Source organism: Mirounga angustirostris, unplaced genomic scaffold (assembly GCF_029215605.1).
Source record: "Mirounga angustirostris isolate CCGP_5_RB_7025 unplaced genomic scaffold, mMirAng1.0.hap1 SCAF_12, whole genome shotgun sequence".
In the NCBI taxonomy this organism is placed as follows: domain Eukaryota; kingdom Metazoa; phylum Chordata; class Mammalia; order Carnivora; family Phocidae; genus Mirounga; species Mirounga angustirostris.
Window position 1 is genome coordinate 48,061,671 of NW_026991720.1, and position 26,426 is coordinate 48,088,096.

Below are 26,426 nucleotides of genomic sequence, written 5' to 3' on the forward strand. Positions count from 1 at the left end.
GGGCTCCTGGCCACCTATAAATCTCATCACAGTTTATAAGAACCCCAGCATGAAATTCTGAATGCACTTGGGGAAAGGCACTTCCCAAAGCCAATGTCAGTTTGAGGCAAGGAAATAGAAAATGTTTCTAAATCCATTTATTACCAGACCTATTCCAGGGTAGGAAAGAGGGAAAGATGAATGTGGAGAACTGAACATTCATTTTAAGATGTTCTGTGGGCCAGTTACTTTAGAGACTTACCATGTCAAGATACAGAACTATGTACATGGGAGCCTGGGGAGAGACAGTCCCACTGGCTGACATTTGCTGGGTGACCATTCAGAAGACAGGGCACCCCCTTACTTCTCTTCAAAGAGACTAATAGTGTAGCTGAGTTTATGAAGCCTGGGAGAAATTGTTAGAGAAAAACTTAGTGTTTAAAAATTATTATGGGGTGCCTGGGTGGCTCAGTTGGTTAAGCGACTGCCTTCGGCTCAGGTCATGATCCTGGAGTCCCGGGATCAAGTCCCGCATCGGGCTCCCTGCTCGGTGGGGAGTCTGCTTCTCCCTCTGACCCTCCCCCCTCTCATGTGCTCTCTCTCTCTCATTCTCTCTCTCATAAATAAATAAAATCTTTAAAAAAATAAATAAATAAAAATAAAAATAAAAATAATTATGGAAGGATTTTAAATCCTTAAGAATTCTAAGAATTTGAGTATTTCTAGAAAAACTGTAAATCCCAGAGCAGATATCTCAGCCATCAGGGGACCAAAAACTAACCCTTTGATGCTGCAACAAGGGAACCTGACCTGATAGAAGCCGCATGGCCTCGTTTTACAGCATGGCCTAGAGTCTGTTATAGCGCGGAAATGGGGATGATCTGGTTTGCCGGACTTCTCTCTGCTGGTCAGGCCCCTCTTTCCCTGCCTTCTCCCTCCTGGCTCAGCCTGGGTTATGGCGGCAGGGGGACTGATCCCGGCCTCCTCTGCGCTCTGCCCTGCAGCCTACCCCCCACAGGCTGCTACTTTGGCTTTCCTGGAGCACAGCTCCACACAGGGGCCCCCCCAGATCTGCTCAAGCTGCGAGGACACCAGGTCCCACCGCCCCGACCTGACCAAACCCCCGAGCGTCCCAAGGGCCTCGTGCCCCAGGCCCCACCTTTCCCGCCCCTGCTTCCCCTCTCCTCTGATGGTCACCTGCCCCTGTCCAAGTGCGCCCCTGGTCTGCCCCTGCGGGACCCCTCCTCACTCTTCTGCACGGTGGGGGTTCATCCTCCTCTCAGCAACTGTGTCGCTCACATGCCACTCCCCCTGTTGTTTCTGTGGTTTTCTTTTTAAGCCAAGATGCCATTCCTTTCACACTGGGTCCGAAGTCCCTTGACGACAGGGACTTGAAAAGCTCCCTCTGAGACTGGCCGCACAGAAAGTCAGAGGGCACCACAGACTTCGCACTCTGACTTCTGTCAGAATTCGCATACCTGGTGGACTTACTGGCTGCGGTCTGGGTGGTCTTGAATGAGTCACTCGTCTGTCCCCGACGCACTTCTACGTTTGTAAAAGAACACAAATGGCAAGACAGGCTTGACGTCCTGGCTTACGTCTTCTGCCGCGCTTCGCCAACTCCCGGGCGCCTCTTGAGCCGTCAGCTGCAGCTCTGGTGGTTATGGCAGGTGCTCGGTGAATGCCGAGGCCCAGTGCAGCGGTGGGACAGGGATGCTGGCGGCTCCAGTCTCAGCCAACCGCATTAACCTGCTCATTCATCAAGGCTTTTATAAGAGCTGCTAACAGGCCGGAGAATTGCTGGGTTTGAGTTTCACCTCCTCCCCCTAACCAGGTCACCTTCTGGAGGAGGTGCTAATGAGCAGTGAAATGACCAAAAGGTGGGCTGTAAGGGAGGAAGCAGCCGGGAGCACGGCTAGATCATCAGCTCTTGAATAAGGGAGGCCTCCAGCGCTCAGCCCTGCTTGGCCACCAGGAGACTAAGTGTGCAGGGCCCAGAGCGGCGGCGCTGGTTCCGGACGAGCTCTGGAAAGAAGCCCAAATAGGCCTATCTCTGGCCACAAGCACCCAGCCCCCTGCCTCCACCAGGGGCATCCCAGTGTTGTAATAGCTGCTCTTTCTCTTCTTGGGCAGGTTCTATTTTTAATGATCACCTTCTTGGCAGACCCACGAAGCCACACAATGTTCCTGGCAAGTGCCGGCCTCAGAGTGCCATCAGCCTTGGAGGAGCTCGAGCCTTCGGTTCCAGGGCCGGTGGCCGGAGCAGGCCGACCCAGGTCGGGCAGGTTCCCCAGACACCTAGAAGCCAATGAGCCAGCTGTGAGTGTGGGGAGGAGCGGAAGCAGACGCTGTCTCATGGGAGCACCCTCAGCCCCACCCCCCCATTGGCCGAGGGGTGCGGGGCCTGGCTGGCGGCCCCATGGGCTCTAGCCGTCGTCTGCCAGCACCCTCACCCCCGGGGCGAGTGCTCAGCCCTTCACGCTGCTGCACGTGAGAACCACGCGGGGAGTTTTTTTTAAAAAATGCTTAAGCCTCCCCCCCCGCCCCAAAAATGCTTAAGCCCAGACGCCATCACCAGGGCTTCTGACCGAGTTGGTTTGGGGAGTCTGTTAAAGCTTGCCCAGGTGCTTCTAGGGCCGCCTGACTGGAGCCCCGCGAACAAAGGCAGGGCTAGGATGCCGCGTGACGGGAAGCGGACCGCGGCTGGGAGCCCCCCTGCCACCGAGAGGCGGCTGGCCTCTCAGGCAGCGGGCCCACCTCCCAGCTCCAGCATTTCTGCAGTTGGCAGAGGAGAGGCGACGCTGCTGCCAGCCTTCGAGAGTTGTCGTGGGGTTCACTGAGGTCGTGTGGGTGCAGCACTTGGCACTTGGTAACGTGTTCCTTTCCTGTGTATTTATTTGTAGCCCTTTTACAGATCACAAGGGGTCTGTGTGTGTGTGTGATTTAAGTCAAGATATTTATAATTCGAAAATTTTAAGAAAAATTTTGAGATTTTTTTATAGTTCCCGAAGGGGCGTGGGTTACCTTTCAGAATGACACCTAGAAGAGTTTGCTGATGAGCTTTCAGATGCAGAAAAGTGTGTACCTGGAGGCTGACACGTGTTCAGGCTTGAATGTGTTGTCTGCTCACAGGAGCCCTTGACTTTGAGGCATGTGCAATTCTGTAATTTTGTGCTTAGAATATGTCATTGGATGGGTGTCCGAGTTACCCAGAAGGGTTGAAATTCACCCAAAAGGCACAGTAGCTCATTGGAAATCCCAGGACCTTTGGGGTTCTGGTGGGGGAGCGTGAGTTCTGGCTGTGGGGCAGAACGGATTTCTGAGGGGGCCAGAGGCTCTAAGGCAGTGGTGCTCAAGTGGAATAGCTGCATCGCCCTCACCTGGGGAGTTGTTAAAACAGATCGCGGGGTCTCACCCCTAAGTTTCAATGGAAAGGATCTGGGTTGAGGCCAAGAATTTGCATTTCTAGCTCATCCTCCGGTGATGCTCAGGTCTGGTGACCACACTCTAGGCCCACTGCTGTCCCATGAACTGGGGAGGAGATGCAGGGATGAGGCAAGCTGCCTTGGGAGCAGTTGCAGAGTCTGTGCCCCAGGGCAAGAGGCAGCCCCAACATGTGGTCAGCTGTTGGAGTTTGTGGGTAGTTCCCAGGTGTGGTCCCCATCCCTATTTCCGAGGCTTCCTGGGAAATAGATAACCTAATCCTCAATAATAATTAAGAGCTCATTTTTATCAAGCTCGTAACGTGTCATGGATGGGCTCCTTTACCTAATGTGATCCTCACAGGAGCCCTATGAGACAGATGATGTTAGTGGTATCACCACATCTGTTCTACAGAGGAGAAAACTGAGGCTCAGAGAAGTCCTATAACTTTCCCAGTGTCCTACAACCTGTAAGTGGTGAAGCCAGAATCTGAACCCAGGATATCCAGAACTATGAAGGGTCTGGGGTTTGACTCTACTTGAAGTCTAACAAATGAGCCTACTTCAGTTTCACGGATGCTGGCCACAGACACGATACTCCTGGGTCAGAGACAAAGGATGGCTTATTGCTTGTAGAATAGCAGTAGCCAGAGCATCAACAAATCTCCTGAACCTTAGTTCCCACAGGGCAACATGAAGAGAGTCAGCTGACACTTTCACAAATGTAATGGGTTGAGTTACAGGAAAGGAACCCGGAGATTAGGGGACCTGAATCTTCTGCAGTGGGCAGAGAGCATGCCTGAGCTCCTCTATGGAAGGAGACACTCCATCTTCTAAGGCTGTACGCTATACAGAATCCCTAAAAAGATAGTACGGAACAGTGTCATTCAGCGTCTTGTTTTGCTAGATGTGCAGAAACACAAAGGATCCATGGAGAATTGTCTCCTAATAGGTGTGTGCTTGTAATACTCTACACCAGGGTCAGTTAACTACAGCCCATTGGCCTGCAGCCTGTTTTCCTACTGCCAGTGAGCTAAGAATGATGTTTACATTTTAAAGGGCTGTGAACACACACACACACACACACACGCACAAGAATAAGCAAAAGAAACTTCATGTGGCCTGCAAAACCCTACTATCTGGCCCCTTCACTGACCCTTTACCTAGGCCAACCCCTGTCCTATCTCTACTGCTTCTATAGCCCTGGCTAGACTAATGCCAAGAAGTAGGTGAACCTAACTTATTCTGACATTTTTGTAAACATTATGTTTTCTATCGCTCGTGTGTTGCAGGTTAGATTCCTAAGGAAGCAGACTCTGAGATGAGTTTATGTGTAGAATATTCATTAAGGGTTGCTTTGATATTGACACCTGTGGAAGATAGGGAGGGGAGTCTAGTGGAAGAGGGAGGAGCCAAGCTGTGATTCAGGCCCAGCAAGACTCAGTCCATTCCACAGGGAGCTCTGGACCTAGAATATGCCCTCAGAGTGTTCCCAAGTTGGGCTAAGATTTCAGACCTTTATATCCTGCATCAATTGGTTATAGGATATTGGCCACCTGGGAAGGGGCCAAACCTTGGGTGAGATGGCTCTCTGGAGCTGAGGCAATCCCAGGGAGGAAGAGACAGTGTGGTCTGTACTGAGGCAAAACTGAAAGCTGTCTGCCCAACACTCCCAACAGCTGGGACAATAGACCTTTTGTTGAAGGGGACTTTGGGAGGTGCATTACTATGTCCATGACCTAGTACAAACATTTCAGGGCCATGACAGTGGGATCTACTATGTTATAAACTTCTTAGGTAGGAGTGATTTTTAAAAATCTCTTTACCCCCTTGGGGTGCTAGGTGGCTCAGTTGGTTAAGCATCTGCCTTCAGCTCAGGTCATGATCTCAGGGTCCTGGGATTGAGCCCTGAGTCAGCTCTCTGCTCAGGGGGAGCCTGCTTCTCCCTCTCCTTCTGCCCCTCCCTGCAGCTCATGCTCTCTCTTACTCTGCTCTTCCTCAAATAAATAAATAAAATCTTAAAAAAAAAAAACATCTCTTTTTGCCCTGAAGTACTTAGCATAGGGTCCTGCAAGTAGTAAGTATCTAGTGAGTATAGAGTCAATGAGAGGATTAATGGATGGTTGGATGGATGGGATGAATAAATTATGTAAGTTGAAGCACAAGACCTTGTCTTCTAGTTTTTTGGTCTTCCTGTCATGGTTCTTTCCTGCTCTCCTTTCTCTCCCCCAACCCAATCCATTTTAACTCTAAAAATCACCTAGTGATAAAATGCTAAGAATAGTGATGTTCAAAAATATGTTTGCAATGAATGAAAAAAAAGAATCAAGTACAGAACAGAATTTTAAATCTAACTTAAAATTCTGAATACCCCGGTGTGTCTTCTTATAATTTTCCTTTTCATGAAACTCTTCTAAAGTCTCTACTTAAAAAATGTTTAATCTTTGTTAGAAACTAATTCTTACTTGTAAGAAAAAAGAAAACAAGGTATATAGGGATGCCTGGCTGGCTCAGTCAGAGTGTGTGACTCTTGATCTTGGGGTTGTGAGTTCAAGCCCCACGTTGGGCATAGAGATTACTTAAAAAAAATAAAATGTAAAAAAATCCAAAAAACAAAGTGTATAAAGTAAAAAACTTAAGTCCTCCCTTCTTAATTTTATTAACAGCATGTTGTATGTCCTTTTAGATTTTTTAAATGTATATACTATTATCTAGTTATATGTAAATGTGTTGTTTGTCTAAAATGGTGTCATAAACATAGATTATTTTTTCCTAAAAAAGCATATGACCGACATCTTGAGGTTACTGTATTAAAGACTGCTGGCATTTCAGAAAATGCCCTAGATATAGCCTATAATGTCCACCCCAAGAATTCATTAAAGGTGATTTAAATTGAATTCAATTTCTAAAGTTCATTCTCCCCGATCCTTTATTTTGATCCCTATCCCCTGGGTTTGGAAGGTGAATTAGGCCGGAGAAAGAGCTACGAAGAACTTGCCTGAGGGAGAGAGCATAGTAGTGTTAAAATCCTGTGTGAGTCAAGGTGGGGAGATGGTGCATTCAAGAACACTTGGAGTCTGGCAGGTCTTCCTCTCCTAGAAAGGTCGGGGAGGAGGGTGATAGGACTAGAACGGAGCCATCTCTGCCAGACTTAAAAACCACCACGTCTCTAGAAGTTCTGTGGCCCTTGTCAGCCAATCGGGTGTCCAAATGTCACGAGCTCATGCAGACTTGATGAGGCACAGAAAGCCATTGCTTCTGAAACTTCTCTAAGAAGCCAGAGCCCAAGAAGCTCTGTGCCCTGAAGAGTAGGACCCTGAGGGCCTTGACCCTGCCGCAGTCACCTCCTCCCAGCATCCACGTCTGTTCATCAGGGGCCCTGGAGACGGAAGCCCGGCTCTAGTATGCCACCTCGTTCTCACTCCTTCCAGAGGCTGTTCTTAAAATCAGCTCAAACAGGGCGCCTGGGTGGCTCAGTTGGTTAAGCAACTGCCTTCAGCTCAGGTCATGATCCTGGAGTCCCTGGATGAGTCCCGCATCGGGTTCCCTGCTCGGCGGGGAGTCTGCTTCTCCCTCTGACCCTCCCCCATCTCATGTGCTCTCTCTCATTCTCTCTCTCTCAAATAAATAAAATCTTAAAAAAAAAAAATCAGCTCAAACAGGAAAATAATAACTGTGATGGACTTGACCTTTGAAAAAGAAACATTAGATCCTCTTTCTGGTAGCTGGGAAATGCAGCACTAGCAACAAAACTGTGTAAGTCACTGACAGAAAAGGGGCCCGTAGCTACAACTCTCACTGATACAAATGAGAGGCAGGCAAAGGCAAATTAAAATATTATCTTGTGGATGCTTCAGCTTTATTTCCCAGAGATTTACTGTGTGGAATTGTAGACTGTGTTTTCCTTCTTCTCCTCAGCCCCACTGCATTGGAATTGGAACAGTGGATGTGGCTCACTGCAGGCTTTCACCCCTTGGCCAGAATTAGACCTCAGGGAGGAAGAGGCAGTGTGGTCTGTACTCAAGGAGACATCAGGACTCCATCTCATCTGGGGCCTTGGTTTGACAGGCAATATCCCAGAGCAGTTTCTGACGAGTGAAGTGGGGGAAAGTAGGTGAATCACAAAAGAAAGAATCCTTGAAAATTTTCTACCACTAAATCCATCCCAGGCAGAAGTAATTTTCTGCAGTTTTTGTTGGTAGTTGTTTTGAGATTCAAAGAAACAAAGAACAACCAGTTCAGTAATAATGATAAGAAACAGTGACCAATTATCCAATAACAGGGGTAAAAAAATAGAGGAGCCCTTTAAAAACTGAGTTTCGTGATAGACGACAGAATTCTGCTTTCAGTGGTGGCAGATTAGGAAATGTGGATCAATGTACTTGTTGAGGACAGTCAGAAAAGCTGGACAAAATCATTTTAAAAATCTGCTTGAAGGCATTTGAGAGCTAATAAGGCAGGAAACGATTATCAGGTTAAGACTCAGGAGAAGATATTGCCCAGAGCAATTGAAACCCAGTGGCATTAGGCTCACTTCTGCCCACTACGGAAGAGGTGGTGGCAAGTTTGAGAAGCTAAGCAGGGCTCTGATAGCCTTGTAGGACACAGGGAGGCAAAAATCGGAATCTAAAGCTTCCCCAGGTGAGGGAGCACAGTCAGCCTTCCATAATTTGGGTGATACCCCTAAATATCTGTATCCTGGAAGTAAAGATAACCAGAAGTAAACAGTCTCAAAGGGTCTGAAGCCCACCTTCAAATCCTCTCATCCCTGGCTTTGGATTTAAGAGGATCCCAGATGCCTGATGTCCCTAGTTAACATTTAGAAGCAAAGATAAATCCTTTTTGAAGGAATAACATCATCTTAAACTTCAAATTTTTCTACAGTTTTTCTTAGCCAGTTTCAGGCACTCAATCAAAAATAACCAGGCACTTGAGGGAAGAAAATACACAAATACAAATCAAAAGAAACAACACACCTACAGGGAATCCAGACCATGGAGATATTAATAAAGACTTTAAGATAATAATGTTTGATATGTTCAAAGATATGAAAGATAAAAGTGAGATTTGGGGCAGAGAAAAATCAAAAGAAAATTAGAACTGAAAATTTCAGTAACAGAATTGAGGAACTCATTGAGTGGGCTTAATAGAAAATTAGATACAGTTGAATAGAAAATCAGTGAACTCAGGGCACCTGTGTGGCTCAGTCCTTTAAGTGTGTGCCTTCAGCTCAGGTCATGATCTCAGCATCCTGGGATGGAGCCCCATGTGGGGCTCCCTGCTCAGTGGGGAGTGTATTCTCCCTCTCCCTCTGCTCCTCCCTTCTGCTCATTCTCTCTCTCTCTCTCAAATATAGATAAAATCTTAAAAAAAAAATTAGTGAACTCAATTGCACTTCTAGGTATTTATCCAAAGGATTCAAAAATAGTGATTCAAAGGGACACATACACCCCAATGTTTATAGCAGCAATGTCCACAGTAGCCAAAATATGGAAAGAGCCCAGATTTCCATCGACAGATGAATGGATAAAGAAGATGTGGTATATATATATGTGTGTGTGTATATATATATATACACATACACACACACACACACACACAATGGAATATTACTCAGCCATCAAAAAGAATGAACTCTTGCCATTTGCAATGATGTGGTTGGAACTAGAGGGTATTATGCTAAGCGAAAATAAGTCAGTCACAGAAAGACAGATACCATATGATTTCACTCAAATGTGGAATTTAAGAAACAAAACAGATGAACATGGGAAGGGAAGGAAAAATATAATAAGATAAAAACAGGGAGGCAAACCATAAGAGACTCTTTTTTTTAAAGATTTTATTTATTATTTGAGAGAGAGCATAAGCGGGGGGAGGGACAGAGGGAGAGGGAGAAGCAGATTTCCTGCTGAGCAGGGAGCCCAACTTGGAACTCGATCCCAGGGCTCCAGGATCATGAACTGAGCTGAAGATAGATGCTTAATGGACTCAGCCACCCAGGTGCCCCAGGAGACTCTTAACTATAGGGAACAAACTGAGGGTTGCTGGTGGGGAGGTGGGTGGGGGGATGGGGTAATTGGGTGATGGGCATTAAGGAAGGCACTTGATGTAATGAGCACTGGGTGGTGTATGCAACTGATGAATCACTAAATTCTACCCCTGAAACTAATAATACACTATATGTTAACTAGCTTGAATTTAAATAAAAAAATTTTTTAAAAAAATTAGTGAACTGACAGGTCACAAAAAAATATTTGGAATGATATTTTGAATGATGAAATAAAAAAACAAACTGGAAGAATAAGAGACACATTCTGTGAGAAGGTCTAAGAAAATGCATAATTGGAATCCTGAAAGTCAAGGAGAGAAACTGGGCAGAAGCATTATTAAAGGGATGGTAGCTGGGAACTTGAAAAAACTGATGAAAGATATGAAGCTACAGATTCAAGAATCACTACAAACTCCAAGCAGGACTAATAAAAACAAAACAAAACCCAGACCTAGGCACATTAGAGTACAACTATTCAAAACATTTTCAAAGAATTGACCAAAAATATATATATATATATGACTGCCAACTTAGAATCCTATTCTCAGTGAAAATATCCTGAGATAAAATGAAGGTGGAATAAAAACTTGTCAGCCAAAAATTGATGGATACGTCACCCGCATTCATGTACTAAAGGAAATACTAAAGAGCGTTCTTTACAGAGAAGGAAAATGATCACAGATGGAAATGAGAGATGAAGAAAGGAATAAAGAACAGTGGAAATAAGAAATAAGAGCAAGGGAAGTGTAAATATGTAGGGAACATAAATATTGATTATGATATTGCTTTGTGGAATTTATAATATGTATCGAATTTAAATGCATGGCAACAGTGTTGCATAAATTCAGGAAAGCGGGGAGGAGGGGTAAATTAATGTACTAAGGTTTTTGTATTATCAAAAGAGGGTAAAAATACAAAGCAACATTAGCTTTGATAAACCAAAGATCTTTATTGTAGTCTCTAGGGTAATGACTATAGGAATAGTAAAGAGTGCTCCTGTCATAAATGTGATCACCTCCACCTGTGCACACACACAGAGAGAAGGGACGGTCCATCAAAATTTTTAATTGTGGTTGCATGTGGATGAAAGCAATCTGGGTAATTTTTACTTCTCTGTATTTAAAAAAATTTCATTTAACATTTAGAGAAGGGGGCGCCTGGGTGGCTCAGTTGGTTAGGCGACTGCCTTCAGCTCAGGTCATGGTCCTGGAGTCGCGGGATCGAGTCCCGCATCGGGCTCCCTGCTTGGCGGGGAGCCTGCTTCTCCTTCTCCCACTCCCCCTGCTTGTGTTCCCTCTCTCGCTGTGTCTCTCTCTGTCAAATAAATAAATAAAATCTTTAAAAAACAAAAAACAAAAAAAACATTTAGAGAAGGGAGCATCAAGGAATCTCTTTTAATTTTATGACTTGCCTATTTCCTTTTCGAGCTCCTCTGAACTCCAGCTAGATGATTAAAAATAAATTTGCCATTAATTTGAAGCCTGCTTTTTAAAAATTTAACAATATAACCTGAATAGCTCTTGCTGTCATTAAATATTATTATGTAGTATTTGTAATGGCTGTAGAATAGTACGTTGTATAACTGCTCTGTAATTTATTTTCCTATTGTTGGACATTTGGATGGTTTCCAATTTTTAGAAGTAAAAAATACCTCTAATAAGCAGTCCTTCATACATGATTTTTTTTCCCTGAAGATATATTCCTAGAGGTATAATTGGTGGGTTAAAGGGCTGACAAAATCGTAAGTTTTTTGCTTCATATTAGCCAAGTGCCTTCCACTAAGGCTGTATCTAGTTGCTTTTTAATGGACCAGTATAAGAGTATTTGGGAAATATAAAAATAGTTTTAAAAGTGTGCACAGTCTGTGTCTGTTACAGCTTGGAGCTTGCTCTCCATGCTGCTGTGGTCACACCTGGAGAATGAGACCCAATGGTGCAGGATGGTGTGGGATTCATAGAAAAGAAGTAATCTTAGGAGTTCATGTTAGGGAAAGCTTCATGGAGGAGGTGAAGCTGGAGGGAGGCCTCACAAGCAGATTACTGCCTGGTTCAGAGGTCGAGGAAACAGCTGATGTGAGGCAGAGACAGACTGGCCCCGGCAGGAGGGTCTCAGGGTGGCTGGTGGGAGTCGGTGCTACCTGCTGCCGCTGGGAGCAGGAGCGTTGGGCTGGCCACAGACCGGGCGGCCAACCCCGGCTGGACTCGGTAAAACGGGTGGCAGCATCCGGGCTCTGGAGCAAGGCAAAGGCTTGATGAAGGAGACATGTTGGTGTCCTCATTTGACCCCCACACTTGGTGATTCCTCAGAAATGGACAGAAATTGGGGTTTTTCTCCTTTTCGTTAAGTTAAGGGGGAAAAAAAAACCCCAGCTCTGCCAATTTGCTAGATATTCTTGGAAGGATAATAAAGATGAAACTTTCTTCCTCTCTCAGCAGAATGGAATTAGACTCACCTTGTTAGATTGTCCTGCTACCAATTAAAGAGAGAGAGAAGAGAAACTCGGAGGAAACATTCTCCACTTTTCAGCTGCTCTTATTTAATCCGTGTAAATTCCCCCGGGACCTTAAACTAAATCGACCACCAAATATTGAAAAATAAAAACAAACTGTTAATTAAAGGGATTGCAAGGCATGCCTTTCCTTTGGCTTAGGAAAGGGGGCGGGGTAGTGGAGATGTTGGATGGGAATCCCTTAAAAGGTGAAGAAGAAAGAAGTTTAGGGCGCCTTTCCTTCTCTCCAGGGATTTCAAAGCAAAGATTTGTGAAGACTTCAGGAGACCCGGCCAGCACTGGCTCTTGTGAAAGCAGGTAGGGGGCCTCCTTACGGCCTGGTGGAAGCAGGCGGTCTCCCTGCGGCAGGTGCCCTGGAGCCTGAGCGCAGCCGGGGGGCCGGGGAGGGGACCCGGGGACCCGGGGACCGGGAGGAGCGGCGCGTCCCAAGCCGGAGCGGACGCCAGGTGACTCCTGCCAGGGCAGACCCCCCCCACCCGCCCCCTCCAGGAGCAACCTAGTTAGCCCGTTACACAAACACACAGCCACAGTCTGCCCGGAAGAAGGCGCTTCGCACTGGGGCAGGTCACCCGCGAGCGCAGCTTCTATAGCAGCGGGGTGGGGGGGAGGAGGAAAAGGTGCCATCATGGGACAGCGGGGCCCTCTGCCTGCCTGCGCCTGGGTACCTCCCACGGCCGGGGATTGTGTCCCTCATCTCTGCCCCCTCTGCGGGGCTTGGACTGCGGGGGGGGGGGGGGGGGGCGCTTGTCACTGAATTCAAAAGGAGGACTTTGGGGGGTCAAGAATCTTGGATTTTTAACTTCTTTCTATTGTTCTTTAATAAAAGGACCTGAGGTTTATGAGTGACAGAGTCACACTACCCAGGTAACTTTAGGTGATTTGCTTTTTCTCTTCAAACCTGTCTCCTCTGTAAAATGGGGCTAAGAATAGAGTACACCTCAGAGGATGCTGTATTAGGTGACACGATGCCCTTTACCACCTAGCGGGGGCCTGGCACACAGTGCTGGCAAAATTAGGTCTCATTCACACTCCTGAGTCCAGGAGAACTGTTGCCTGGATGGACCTCAGTAGTAGTCAGGGGCCAAGTAAAAATTACAAGCTTCTTATTAAAAGAAAAAAAAATCTTCCTTTTAAAAAAATCTTGAAGGCAGATGTGTTCCTTCTGGGCAAATATGCCATATCTGGATCCAAGCATGAAGTGGGGTTCAGAGGTAGGACAGGCAGGCAATCATCGGTAGGCCTCCCAGGCTGTGTGAGTATCAACCAGATGAAACCAGGCCCCCAAGAAATGTGAGGAGCTGGATTTTATCAACTATTTAGTGCCCTGCTGCTCTAGTTCAGGTCTTTGTTTCCCTGATTTTCTCTGGCTCAAACATGTGTACTTTTGTGGTAATCTTGACCTGTATGGGAAGCTGGAAAATAATTATGTGGCACCGAGTTGGAATACATTTATATATCCACAGGATTTCAGTCAAGGGAACTCTTCACTCCACCAAGCTCCATACACTAGGATTTTAACTTCACCTGATCCAGGGTCTAATCGCTGTCCTGTAGATGACCAGCCTTCAGTGTGGATACTGGCCCCATGCCATAGGGTTGCTGACTCCATCCATCAGAGGGTGTAGAAGAGGAAGGGGATCCAGGGCTGGGGCTTCATCAAGGGGATCACCAAGAGCCCCAGTCATGTGCAGATGGGCCAGCAGTAAAGATGCAGTGTGGTCGTGGAGGCCGTGGAGGCCCCCGGGCAGGCTGGCCATCTCCGCTTGGCTCTGGGGCCTTAAATTGCACTAGGCGGCAACCAGATGGTGGAGCTCAGAGCCTCCTGCAGGGGTGGCTTTGTCCCCTTCAGGGAGAACAGGGAGGGCTGGGGGGGGGGGATGGAGAGTGATCCATGCTTCTGAGGGTCACCCAGAAACCTCTCCTGCTCTCCGCTCAAGGCCTTCACTTTCCAAACATTTGCCAGTCTTCCCCCAACCCTCTCTCTGTCCCCTTTCTCTCTGCATCCTTAACATAGTCCGATTTTGCTAAAAATATGTTAGTAACTGACATCCTGGAAAAGAATGAGTGAGATAAGTCATAGCTTAATGCTCTGTCTCTTAAAATTCACGTCCAGTTTGCCAGGTGGCAGGAGTGAGAATGTTCTTTGATGTTGATAGTTGGCCAAGGCACCCAGAGAGAGGCCCTGGCTGAGCAAAGCCAAGGTGATGTCCACCCTGTCAGCCCACCTTCATGTAGGTCATCCCTCCCAGTTTCCTCCACAGGCCCAGAAATCTTACCTATATAATCATTAGAAATATGACCTCTACATGTTACATTTTTAGTCATGTGCTCACATTATTCCTTCGGCCCCCAAATGCATCATTGAATTGTATATAGAATGTCTCCTTTGCTGTGTGTTTATTGTATTGGGTTTTTAGTTAATTAATTTTACTGAGTAATACATGAACATAGTTAGAGACAAAAAATGTCCAGGTGAGTGGACATGAGAGCAGGCTCCCTTCCTCCGGCCCCTGCCACCTACCCCAAGGCCTTTGTTTCCCCTGAACAAGGAGCAACCACACTTCCTGGTTTTTCTACACCCTCTCAGAGTTAGGCTATGTACATACCAGCATGGATGGATGTATGTTTGCGTGTGGGCGTGTGTGTGTGTGTGTGTGTGTGTGTAGTAGCCCTTTCAAAGCAGAAGACGTGGTACGCTGTATATATTGTGTGCACTGATTTTTTTTCACTCGACAGTATATCTTGGAGCTTGTTGCACATCAGAATAATCTACCCCATTCCGTGCTGTAATCCTGCTGATGGACAATTGTGTTGTTCCTAACCTTTTGCAATTATGAACAAACTGCAGAGAATATCCTTGCGCATATGTCTTTGGGTAAAATCCATGTATCTGTGATTGTACCTACAGGTTAAAATCCTAGTATTAGATTGCTAATACTAAAGACGTATGTTCTTTTCTTTTTTTTAATTAATTTATTTTTTTTGATGTAGTGTTCCATGATTCATTGTTTGTGTATAACACCCAGTGCTCCATTCAATACGTGCCCTCCTTAATACCCATCACCAGGCTAACCCATCCCCCTACACCCTTCCCCTCTAGAACCCTCAGTTTGTTTCTCAGAGTCCACAGTCTCTCATGGTTCGTCTCCCCCTCCGATTTCCCCCCTTCATTTTCCCCTTCCTACTATCTTCTTCTTCTTCTTCTTCTTCTTCTTTTAACATATAATGTATTATTTGTTTCAGAGGTACAGGTCTGTGATTCACAGTGCTCACTATAACACATACCCTCCCCAATAAGATGTATGTTCTTAAAAAAAATGACATAAGTTTTTTCTTCCTCCCTCCCTTCCTTCCTTCCTTTATATTGAAGTATAGTGACAACGTTATATTAGTTTCAGGTGTACATCACATCATAGTGATTCGGAAATTCTATGCATTTCTCACCACAATAAGTGTAGTTACCATCTGTCATCATACAGTTATTGCAATATTATTGACTATATTCCCTAGGCTGTACTTTTCATCCCCATGACTTACTTATCTTACAACTAGAAGTTTGTATCTTTTAATCCCCATCACCTAATTCACCCATCTCCCCACCCTTCCCTCTGGCAACCATCTGTTGTTCTCTGTATTTATAGGTCTGATTCTGCTTTTTGTTTGTTTATTCATTTGTTTTGTTTCTTAGATTCCACACATGAGTGAAATCACATGGTATTTTTCTTTTTCAGTCTGACTTATTTCATTTAGCATAATACCCTCTAGGTCCATCCATGTTGTCACAAATGGCAAGATCTCATACTTTTCTATGGCCGAGTAATATTCCAGTGTGTCTATATACACCACATCTTCCTTACCCATTCATCTACTGATGGACACTTGGGCTGCTTCCATATCTTGGCTATTGTAAATAAGGCTGCAATAAACATAGGGGTGCACGTATCTATTTGAATTAGTGTTTTCATTTTCTTTGAGTAAATACCCAGCAGTAGAATTACTGAATCATATGCTATTTCTACTTTTAATTTTTTGAGGAACCTCCATACTGTTTTCCACAATTTATATTCCCACCAACAGCGTGCAAGGGTTTTTTTCCCCTCCAAATATTTGCCAACACTTGTTGCCTGGCCTTCCCATTGATAATGCAGTAGGGAGCCCCCATCTTACAACACAGGGCAGGCAGGAAGCTTGATGGGATCCACATCATTTGCATTCACTACCAGCTGAGCCTTCTTGTTTTCCACCAAGGTGGTGACAGTATTAACCCCAGCTCGAAGGACAGTTGGCCTCTTAGTTGGGGACATCCCCTTTGCCTGCAGCTTTCTTCTTAGCCCAGGCCAACAATCTCTGCTTCTTCTCTTGCTTTGTCTCTGGTCCGTACTTGTGGGCCAGCTTAAGCAGCTGAGTAGCTCTGTGGCTGTCCAAGGCCTGGGGGAACTGGTTAATCGTGGGAGGCACTTTCAGACGTTTACAGAGAACAGCCCTTTGCCATTGCAGCCGGATGTAGTGGGGCCATTTGATAAAGTGGGTGAGGTCCCTTTTGGGCTGGATGTCCTGTCCAATGCCCAAATTCTTGGGCCTCTTCTCAGACCGGGGATTGACCACCTTCTTGGCCTCCTGCTGCTTCACCATAACAAGAGCTGGGACCACCTTCTTTCCCCTTTGCCTTCTTTCCTTTTGGCATCTTCCATTTTCTTCCCTTTGCTGCAGGTGCCTCCAATCCTGCAGCCATCCGTCCCTGCTCTGAAAGAAATAGAACACCCATGCCTTCTCTCCTTGGCCTCTGCTCAGACTCAGCGTCAGGTTGAACCATATGGAATTACCATTTTGGAGGTCATAAATGGTTAAATCCCAGCAATTTCATGTGGTTCAACCTAATGCTAACCTCCAACTCCTCAAATAAGTACCACTGAATTGTATTCTTAAAAAAAAAAAAAAGATTTTACTTATTTATATGAGAGAGAGCACAAGTGGGAGGGGCAGAGGGAAAGGGACAAGCAGACTCCCCGCTGAGTGCAGAGCCTGATGCGGAACCCCATCCCAGGACCCTGAGATCAGGACCTGAGCCGAAGTCAGATGCTTAACCAACTGAGCCACCCAGGTGCCCCCTGAATTGTATTCTTAAGTCCCAACCTAAATGGGATTTGCTCCCAGCTTTCCTGTCCCACTCCACCTAAATTGAATTATTCTGTATCACAGCATCTTGTCCTTTCCTCCACAGCACTTACCACAATTTGTAATTATGTATATGTTTATTATTTAATGTCTGATTCTCTAACTAGACTTCTATAAACTCCGTGAGCCCAGGAGCGCGCTGTACATCACCACGTCCTAGCCTCTGGCACGAGGCCTACCACATCATAGGCACGCAATAAATGTCAGATGAATTAATGTACATACAATGTGGCTCTTTTCATAAGCAGACAGTGTTTTTTTTCTGTTGCCAGAGTGTCCTGTACACAGTGGTCCTTCTCATTGTTTCTGGATCCAACATAAGCTTCTAGAACAATGAATGGTTCCTAATCCTGACTGCCCATTAGAAACACCCGGGAAAAGTTTAGAAAATACTGCGGGAGTCTTTCCTCACATCAATCAAAGCAAAGTCTCCAAGGAATGGAGGCCGGGCAGGGTTGAGAAACACTGCTCCCGAGGGCAGAGACCCCATCTGCAGAGGTCTCCGTGCCTAGTGTTGCGAAATCTTAATGCTTTCTTGCCGTTGCCTTAGTGGTGGAGTTTCAACCCACAATCAGGTAATTTTCTTCTCAGTCCCAGGAACCTTCTTTGGGCACATCAGATATTGCCACCAACAGTAAGCTTTCTTTTTTTTAATTAAAAAAAAAGATTTTATTTATTTATTTGTCAGAGAGGAAGAGAGCACAAGCAGGGGGAGTGGCAGACAGAGGGAGAAGCAGGCTTCCCGCCGAGCAGGGAGCCCGATATGGGACTCGATCCCAGGCCCCTGGGATCGTGACCTGAGCCGAAGGCAGATGCTTAACCGACTGAGCCACCCAGGCTCAACAGTAAGCTTTTGAGAACCAATCAAACTTATCTTGCAAGTAACTTTTTCGGTGGCTGTACCAAGGGGTGGCCTATTCATAGACTCAAACACTGCCCCCAGATCCGCTCCAAATAAACAGGAAATATAAATTAGAAGAGTGTCTGCTTCAAAGCAGACTCTCCAACCTCTCCTTCTGACAATCTTCCCATGCTCAGGCCCTTCCTGTAGAGCAATTCTCAAGCCATTATTTAACCCTTCCTTTCTTATCTTTCTAGCTCTTGGGATTTCCCATAGGTCACAATTTAAGGGGAATAAAATAAAATAAAATAAAATAAAATAAAATAAAATGAAATGAAATAAAAAATATATCTTACTACCATGGAAAATAATTAGGTTCAGGAACTATGCTTCTGTTTGCACTTCTTGCTCACCCCTTTTGATGACCATTGGCAAATAAAAGCGTGCTTGCATTTCGCTTTTTCATTTATATTTTGTCATAATTGCATTTTTTGGTTGAATAAAACTATACCTTTTACGCGACCTCTAATCGAAAAAAGAGCTCTAATCAAAGCAGGTTTAAATAGGTTTTCTTGACAACAAAAGTGTAAACATAAGCATAATTTGCCAATTGTTCTGATCTGATGTTGGGATGAACTCTTAGCTATAACATTTGTCCAAGGCAATGTTTGTCTAAATATTGCCAAATTGGTCTGGCATTTTGTCTAAATTCGCTTATTCATTAGTTCACCCATTCATACAACCCCTTTTGGACATTTCCACTTGGATAACCCACTCTGGCACTATTGATACAAAGATGAATGAGACAGAGCCCCTGCCTGCTGGGACCTCCCAGTCAGAGGAACTGAAATGTACACACCTTTGTACATAACACGCTCAGTAGTGAGGAGCGCAATGCTGGTGCAAGGCCATGGGTGAGGAACACCGGCCAAAGGGCAGTCAATCCTGCCTAGGAGAGTCAGGGAAGGCTTTGCGGAGTATTTACGGGAAACCGGCAGGTGCCACAGGAGGGGGCCCACAGAGGAGCTGGGAGAGGCGGGTCGGGGCAGATTACGAAGATTGGGAAGAGCGTCAGATGCCACCTTTGGCTGCCTTCCTTTAAGCGGTGGTGAGAGGGCAGAGGTTTCTCAGAAGCAAGCGACACTGTCTTGAGGGATGACACTTTCGGCAGTGCGGTGTGGGAATTGGAGGAGAGTGTTTCAGAAAACTTCTTCTAGAAAAAGCACACAGATGTGAGAATGGGAGGCATGTTTGAAAAACTCAAAAATGGGTCAGCATTGCTATAGAGGAGTGGAGGTAGCCCAGAAAAGCCAGTGGCGGCCCATGGGGCCATTCCAGGTGGTGCCAGGCACCCTCCCGTTGGGTCCCCAGGCTTCTGTGCTCTGGGTGGGCAACTAGGCCACCAGGGTGTGTCTCTGGACCCAGCCGTTTCTCCTGCCCGTGGCATTGTGACGTGGTTAGACTGCCTTCCCAGGCCGCTGGTCCTTCTTGGCTCTTCACACCCACTGGGTCGTGTGGCTCCCCAGCTGCACCCTGCGAGGGATGTTCCGTCTGCCATTCTGCTCCGTGACACATCCACCCTGATCCTTGTCTCGTTGGGGTACAGGATTACAGAGCCCCGGCTGCTGTAACTCTTGGCTTCTAAGGAAAAAAAAAACAGAGTGAAGATTTCAAAGTCCTTTATCATCTGTAAAGTTGTGTGCAAACAGTATTATTGCTATCATTGTGAGGTCTAGAATTCTGCAAGTCCTCGGTGGTAAGGAGACTGGGTGTTTTTAATTTCCTTTAAGTCACTTGGCACAGTCTTTAGTGTTATATATGTCCTCAATAAGTAATAATGTGTGATGAATAATAATTTTGGAATTTTAATACAACAGCCACTGGCCACTAAAGCCATATACCATGAGAGTGTAGGAACAAAAGTAAAGATGAGAAATTAATGGGACAGTGAGACACCACTCACACCCATTAGGGTGGCTAGAATAAAAAAGATAGGTAATAACAAGTGTTGGGGAGGTTATGGAAAAATTGGAAACTGAATACGTTGCTAATGGAAATGCAAAATGGTGCTTTTGAAAACAGGTTGGCAGGTCCTCAAAACATTTGACATAGTGTTATCATATGACCCGGAAATTGCTCTCCTAGATGTGTATCCAAGAGAACTGAAAACTTACATTCACATTAAAACTTGTCCATAAATGTTCACTACAGTGTTAATGATAATGACCACAAAGTGGAAACAATCCAAATGTCCACCAACTGATGGATGGATAAGCCAAATGTGGTGCATGCAGACAATGGAATGTTACTCTGCCATACAAAGAGAGAAGTACTGATGCATGCCACCACATGAACGAGCCTCGAAAGCATTATGCTGCATGAAAGAAGACAGTCACTGAAGACCATGTACTGTATGACTTTGTTTATGTGAAACATTCAGAAAAGGCAAATCCATAGAGACGGAAGGTAGGATACTGTTTGCCTAGACTATGTGTCAGGTGGGGAGGGGGAAGGGGGTGACCGCTAAGGGGTATGGATTTTCTTGGAAGGTGATGAAACATTCTAAAATTGATGGATGATTGTGGAACTGTGTAAATATACTGAAAACCGTTGAACTTTACATTTTAAAGGGGTGAATTGTATGGCATGTGAATTATATCTCAATAAAGTTCTCTTAAAAAAGAAAACATCGTGAAGAGAGATTTATAAGCATTGCAACTTTTGTTGCTGTCCATCTGTCCTCTGGTTCTGATCAGCCCTTCATGATGAGCTCCTCAGCTCCAAGCCTGAAGTTGTGACCCCAGCTACAATTCTCTGCCTGTCCCTGCAAGGGGCTGCACGCGTAGTTTGCATCCGCCTCTTAGCCATCCTTCCTTTCCCAGAATCCTCGGTGAACCATTCCCTGCTTCTGTAGCGTTAGCCTTGGGTCCCTCAGGCTCTATAAATCACACTCTCCATTCTGCCCTCTCACTTTAAAGCGATCTGAGATACTTTGTATAAAGGATGAGGCAGCACATAAAAATAACTAGTATTGTACCGATTTGTCTCATCTGGTGGTTTGGGGGATACATATTCGTAAAGTTCTAGCAAATGTGAGAAGTCACAGAAAATTGCCTCTCCTCCAAATGGAAGAGCTAGATTTTTTATTTTGCTTTATGGATCAGTGAGGTAGGTGCAATGATATTTTACTTCATAGTTTTTTCACCCAGCCTGCCGAAACTGCCAGGCCAACTAAATGAGCCAGCCATCCTCCAGTGGGCCCGGAGGCAGCCATGAGGAAGGCAGACTCTCTGGATTCATGGGCCGACCAGCTGCATCTCCCCAAACTGCAAATGCAACTTGAAGTATACGACTTAGTAAGGGAGCACTTTGTTACAGACAAGTTGAAAGAGTATGTTTGACAGTTGAAGTCAGACCATTTTGATTTTTACATAAAAATGGTTAAACATTGTCTTGACAGGTTTATTCTAATTTGGTAAAGGCCATAATTTTATGGGATGGTAACTGTTTCCTTGCAGTCATGATTCCTGCTGTTACTCTTACATTTTCTTCTAATTGGCAGATTGATGGGCTCCCAAGAATTTGCTCAAAAACCATTTGCAGAAGAAGAAAGACAAATCAGAGGGGCTTACTTTTTCCCCTGAAATACTACTTCTAATAATGTTGGTAAGGGGGCTCTTTTTATGCACAATTTACAAATTATTTCTGGCATATTAATGGATTTTTGCCTATTTAGATTTTATTTGTATGAAATGTGCTTAGTTTAAAAGTCAAATACTACTACAAGACCTCTGAAGAAAAACAGCAATCCTTTCCCACCCAACCCGCTCCCCCAATTCCTGCTTCCATGAGATTCCAGGAAATTCCTTTCATCTCTTTAGCTGTTCCTCCTGTTGTTTCCTTCATATTTCTAAATAAAAATATTATACTGCTATTTCTTTATTTTTCAGGTCTAGGTATTGCTCATTAACTTCCTGCTTGGAAGGTCAGAATTCAGCTCTCTCATATTTCTCCACCTTAATCATCATTGGAATTTTTTCTTCTCTTCTAATTTTTAAAGAAGATTTATTTATTTATTTGAGAAAGAGTGAGAGAGAGTGTGCGTGTGTGTGCACAAGCCGGGAGAGAGGCAGAGGGAGAGAATCTTCAAGCAGACTCCCCACTGAGCATGGAGCCCAATGCAGGGCTCGATCCCATGACCCATGAGATCATGACCTCAGCCCAAACCAAGAGTCAGACACTCAACCAACTGTACCACCCAGGTGCCCTGGATCTTCTAATTTTTGTGTGTTTGTTGTTATGGTTGTTGTTAATCTCATGTCTTGCTCTTTCTTTCTTTCTTTTTTTTTTTTACAGATTATTTATTTATTTATTTGCGAGAGAGAATGAGAGACAGAGAGCACGAGAGGGAGGAGGGTCAGAGGGAGAAGCAGACTCCCCGCCGAGCAGGGAGCCCGTTGCGGGACTCGATCCCGGGACTCCAGGATCATGACCTGAGCCGAAGGCAGTCGCTTAACCGACTGAGCCACCCAGGCGCCCTGTCTTGCTCTTTCTTAACTACCTTGTTTTGGTGGAGAATATTTTCTAGTAACTTTCTGAAAAGTAATACCTGGAAGACACATTTTAAGATCTTATCTTTCTTTCCCCTTCATATTTGATTGAAAACTTAGCGGAGTATGAGATTCTAGTTTGGAAATTATTTTCCCTTAGGACCTCAAGACATTAGTCCACTGTCTTCTAACCTCTGGTGTTGCTACTGAGTCTGATACCATTCTGGTTCTGCATGCAACTTGTTTTCGCCTCTCTCTCTCTCCCTCTCTCAGAGTTTTTATTCTTTATCCCTAGAACTCTACAATATCATGACCTGCTTTGCTGTGGGTAATTTTCATTCATTGCACTGGGCCTTTGTTGAATCCATTCAAACTGAAAACTCACGTCCTTCAGGAAAATCTTCTTGTATAATTTTTTGGATAATTCCCTAGTCTGTTTTATCTGACCTATCTTTCAGAAATTAGACTTCCTGAATTAATTCTCCACTTTCTCTTCTCTACATTTTTGCCTATTTATTCTATTTTTTGGGAAGAGTTCACTAATTACCTGCCAATTCTATTACATTTAAAATTTCCGTTATTATATTTAAGTTCCAGGAGCTTTGTATTGTCCACTGGCTATCCCTCTTTCCCAGCATCTTGCTATTTTTCTTCCTCTCCAAGGATAGCAGGCAATGTTCCCTGAAGTTTTGTCCTGCTCCCTGCATCACCTCTGTATCCTCCGCCGTACGCATCATGGAACAGATAACTCGAACTGCGGCTCTAGCAAGGCTTGAGCCAAATTAACAGAAGGAAATCGCTATTGAAATTTTTGTCTTTTTGTCTCTGGAGACACTACACCATACAGAGTCTCTTCCTAATATATTTGACTTCTCTCTGCTCTCTCCTTCTTTAATTGAGGGGCAATCAGTTGATGGATCTGTTTCTAGACTTCAAAAGAAAACCAACAAACAAACCTCTGAGACTCTCCTTATTCTCACAACATCAACTACTCCCTCAGGGTGAATCCCCAGTGCTCCAGTCTGTATTTCAAACTGTCTCGTGCACAAGACCTGGTTCTGTATCAACTACTGCCTATCAGACATTTCCTCTTGAAGATCCTGACATACTTCAAAAGCAACACGTGTGCCCCAAACTAATTTCAAACCAATTTTCCACAAAACTCACTCTGTCCCCCCAGCAGCATTTCCCTCTCTCAGTCTCTCAGACTTGAAACTCAGGAACCTATTGGCTATTCTTGCCTTTAATCCCAATAGCCATCAACACTCAGCTGATGCTTACTCAGAATTCCTCACATTCACACTTCCCTCTCCATTCATTATCATCCTTCCAGAGGAGGGGAGACGTATTTGAGAGTGTTCTATGTATTAGAGACTGTGTGAGGCCCAGTGCCATGACAGGTGTAAGATGCAGCTTACAATCTATGATCTGGAAGTGCATAAAACCCAAGTTAGAGGTATGTCTACTCATCTTCTAGATCCCTGCTGACCTAGGTTGGGTTGGGTTCTCCAGGAAGCAGGCTCTAAGATGGAGATTAATGTGCAAGAGGTTTATTGGGGGTGGGGAGGGGGGAGCAGGAGTGGTGCTGCTGGAATTGACACCTGAGGAAAGGGAAAGGAAGCAGGATTGGGCAAAGGGAGAAGTTGACTTGTGATATGGTCTTTGTGGCAGCGTCACCAGGCACTAAGGGGCATTCTGTGGCCCCATTTGGGGTCTGGGAGCCAGGGCTTCGTACCTCCATGGACCAGTCATCGGATGCAGGCCACCTTAGGAAAGGCAGTGACCTTGGACAAAGCAGCTCCCTTTCAGAGAGGCAATCCCCAAGGGCTTCCTGCCAGCAGCACTCCCAGCATTTGCAAGGGTCCGGCTTTAATCCTTGAAGGGGCATGTGGCTAGTGGAGCCTCCTGGCATCCACCAGATCTATGGACTCAAGCATAGTCTTGGACACCTCAGCATAGATAACAACTAGTCAGGACTTGGTTGACTGAGTAAAGAATTCAGGAAAAGTGAGGTCGTCTTTCATTCATTCATTTTATTACATGCTAACCAGTCAGACTGTGTTAGGTACTAGATAAAAAATGACAGAATTCATAGGCCCTGCCTTAAATAAGCTTGTAGTCTGGTAGGGGTACCAAAAAGTAAGCAAACACTCTAATACAGTGAGAATTATGAAACAGAGGGTTATAGACTAACAATGCATTCTCAAAGAAGTTTTAGGATGTGATAAAATGCCCAAAAAACAAACAAAAAAGAGTACAAACCATTTAAGCACTCATTTTCCAGCCTGTATTTTTGTTAAACTGATGGTTCAAAAAAATCTCTTGCAATCTGATTTTTAAACTTTCTGAATGATTTATTAAACTTACCAGTCTCCTAGAAGCACTACATTCACTGAACTATTGTTAGTCAATATTCTCTGTCATTTTTTGCAGCATTTGATTTTTTTTTCCTTTTCTGAGTATGTGAAAGTATTTGAATATATGCATAGAAAATATGCTGGAAAGAAATTCATTTAAATGTTAACAGGGCTTATCACCCCAAGTTGTTGGCTTATGACAAATTTTTTTCTCCTTTAAGTCTTTTTGTCCAAAATCTTTTATTGTCCAAATTGTCTACAGTAAGTCTGAGTGGTTTTTATAATGGGGGGAAGTACTTTAAAATCCAGTGTGAATGTGTTGTGACAACTCCATGGGAACGTGGAAGAAGGAAACTGAGAGCAGTGAGGGAGGGACAGCTTCTCGGAAGAGGTCTCCCCTATGCTGAGCAGTAAAGGTGAGTCGACGGGGGATGAGGGAGGGTGGCATGTGGGTGGTATTGGCGTTGAAGGACGTCTCAAGCAGAAAGAACAAAATATACTGCTGCCCCGCGGCGTGAAGAAGCATGCTGGGTGAACTCCAAGTTCAGAAAGGCTGAGAAGTAGGGAGCCCTTGGGGGGCAGAAGATGAGGCTGGGAGGGCAGAAAGGGAGCCGAGCATGAAGCGCTGGGTGCATCGGGAACATGGACTTCATCCGGAAGCCCAAGTCAGACGCTCACACAGCACTGTACCTGAGCCTGAAAGGACCTCTGGCTGAACGAGATGTTGATTAATGGACACTGTTGGGTGGAACTAAGTTAGAAGCGAAAGATGATTTAGAACGAAGTTTCACGCCTGACATGGAGTTTCCTGGCTGTAACAAGGCAACCTGATTCGGGCAGGGAAAGTGGTCTGCTGAACACAGAGGGAAAGCGATTCAGTCATGATCCTGTGCACGCACATGGGCACACACGCGCACACGCACACACACACTCACGCTCTAAAGACTCCGGCATCTGCATTTTAAAAAGAAGAAAAAGAACAGAAAAGGACCAGCCCGGGCTCACTTTGCATACTTTACAAGTAACAACCAAGATCTGTAGGTAGCCCTATCCACAGAGCTGGACTCCCCAAAGGTCACTAACAGCATTCACTGTTAGCAGCCTGCACATCCATTACAAACACATGTCCCGGCCTGCGCTGTGGATGCTGCAGGAATGCGTTTTGCTGAGCATTTCCCTCACCTTTGCAGAGCTCAGCGTCTCTCTGTCGTGTGTGCCAGTTGGGCTGGGCTCACAGGGGAAGGCTGTGGATCGGCTTTTTTCCGGGGTCCCTTGGAGAGCATCCATGCTACTTTTCAGTGTCTGTCTCCATTCTGTCCATGTCACTGCTGATCACTACTTTTTCCCTTGCCCTGGTCCCTCCCCTCCTCCCTCTCCCTGCCCACCAGTACTGCGTCCTGGACTCTCACTTCCGCCTCCCCCTCAGACGGTTACATTATGCTTCTAACAGCAGCCCTGCTCCCCCCCCCACCCCAAGTTCTCCACTCTACCACCTGGACAATCTCTGGAGCAGAGATATGAGGGAATTACTTACCTGCTCAAAA

General features: G+C 45.3%; 1 pseudogene; it reads right to left on the bottom strand.

The window, feature by feature from the left end:
- Nucleotides 1-339: 339 nt before the first annotated feature.
- Nucleotides 340-16,643, bottom strand: LOC123836145 (large ribosomal subunit protein eL8-like; annotated as a pseudogene).
- Nucleotides 16,644-26,426: the final 9,783 nt, after the last annotated feature.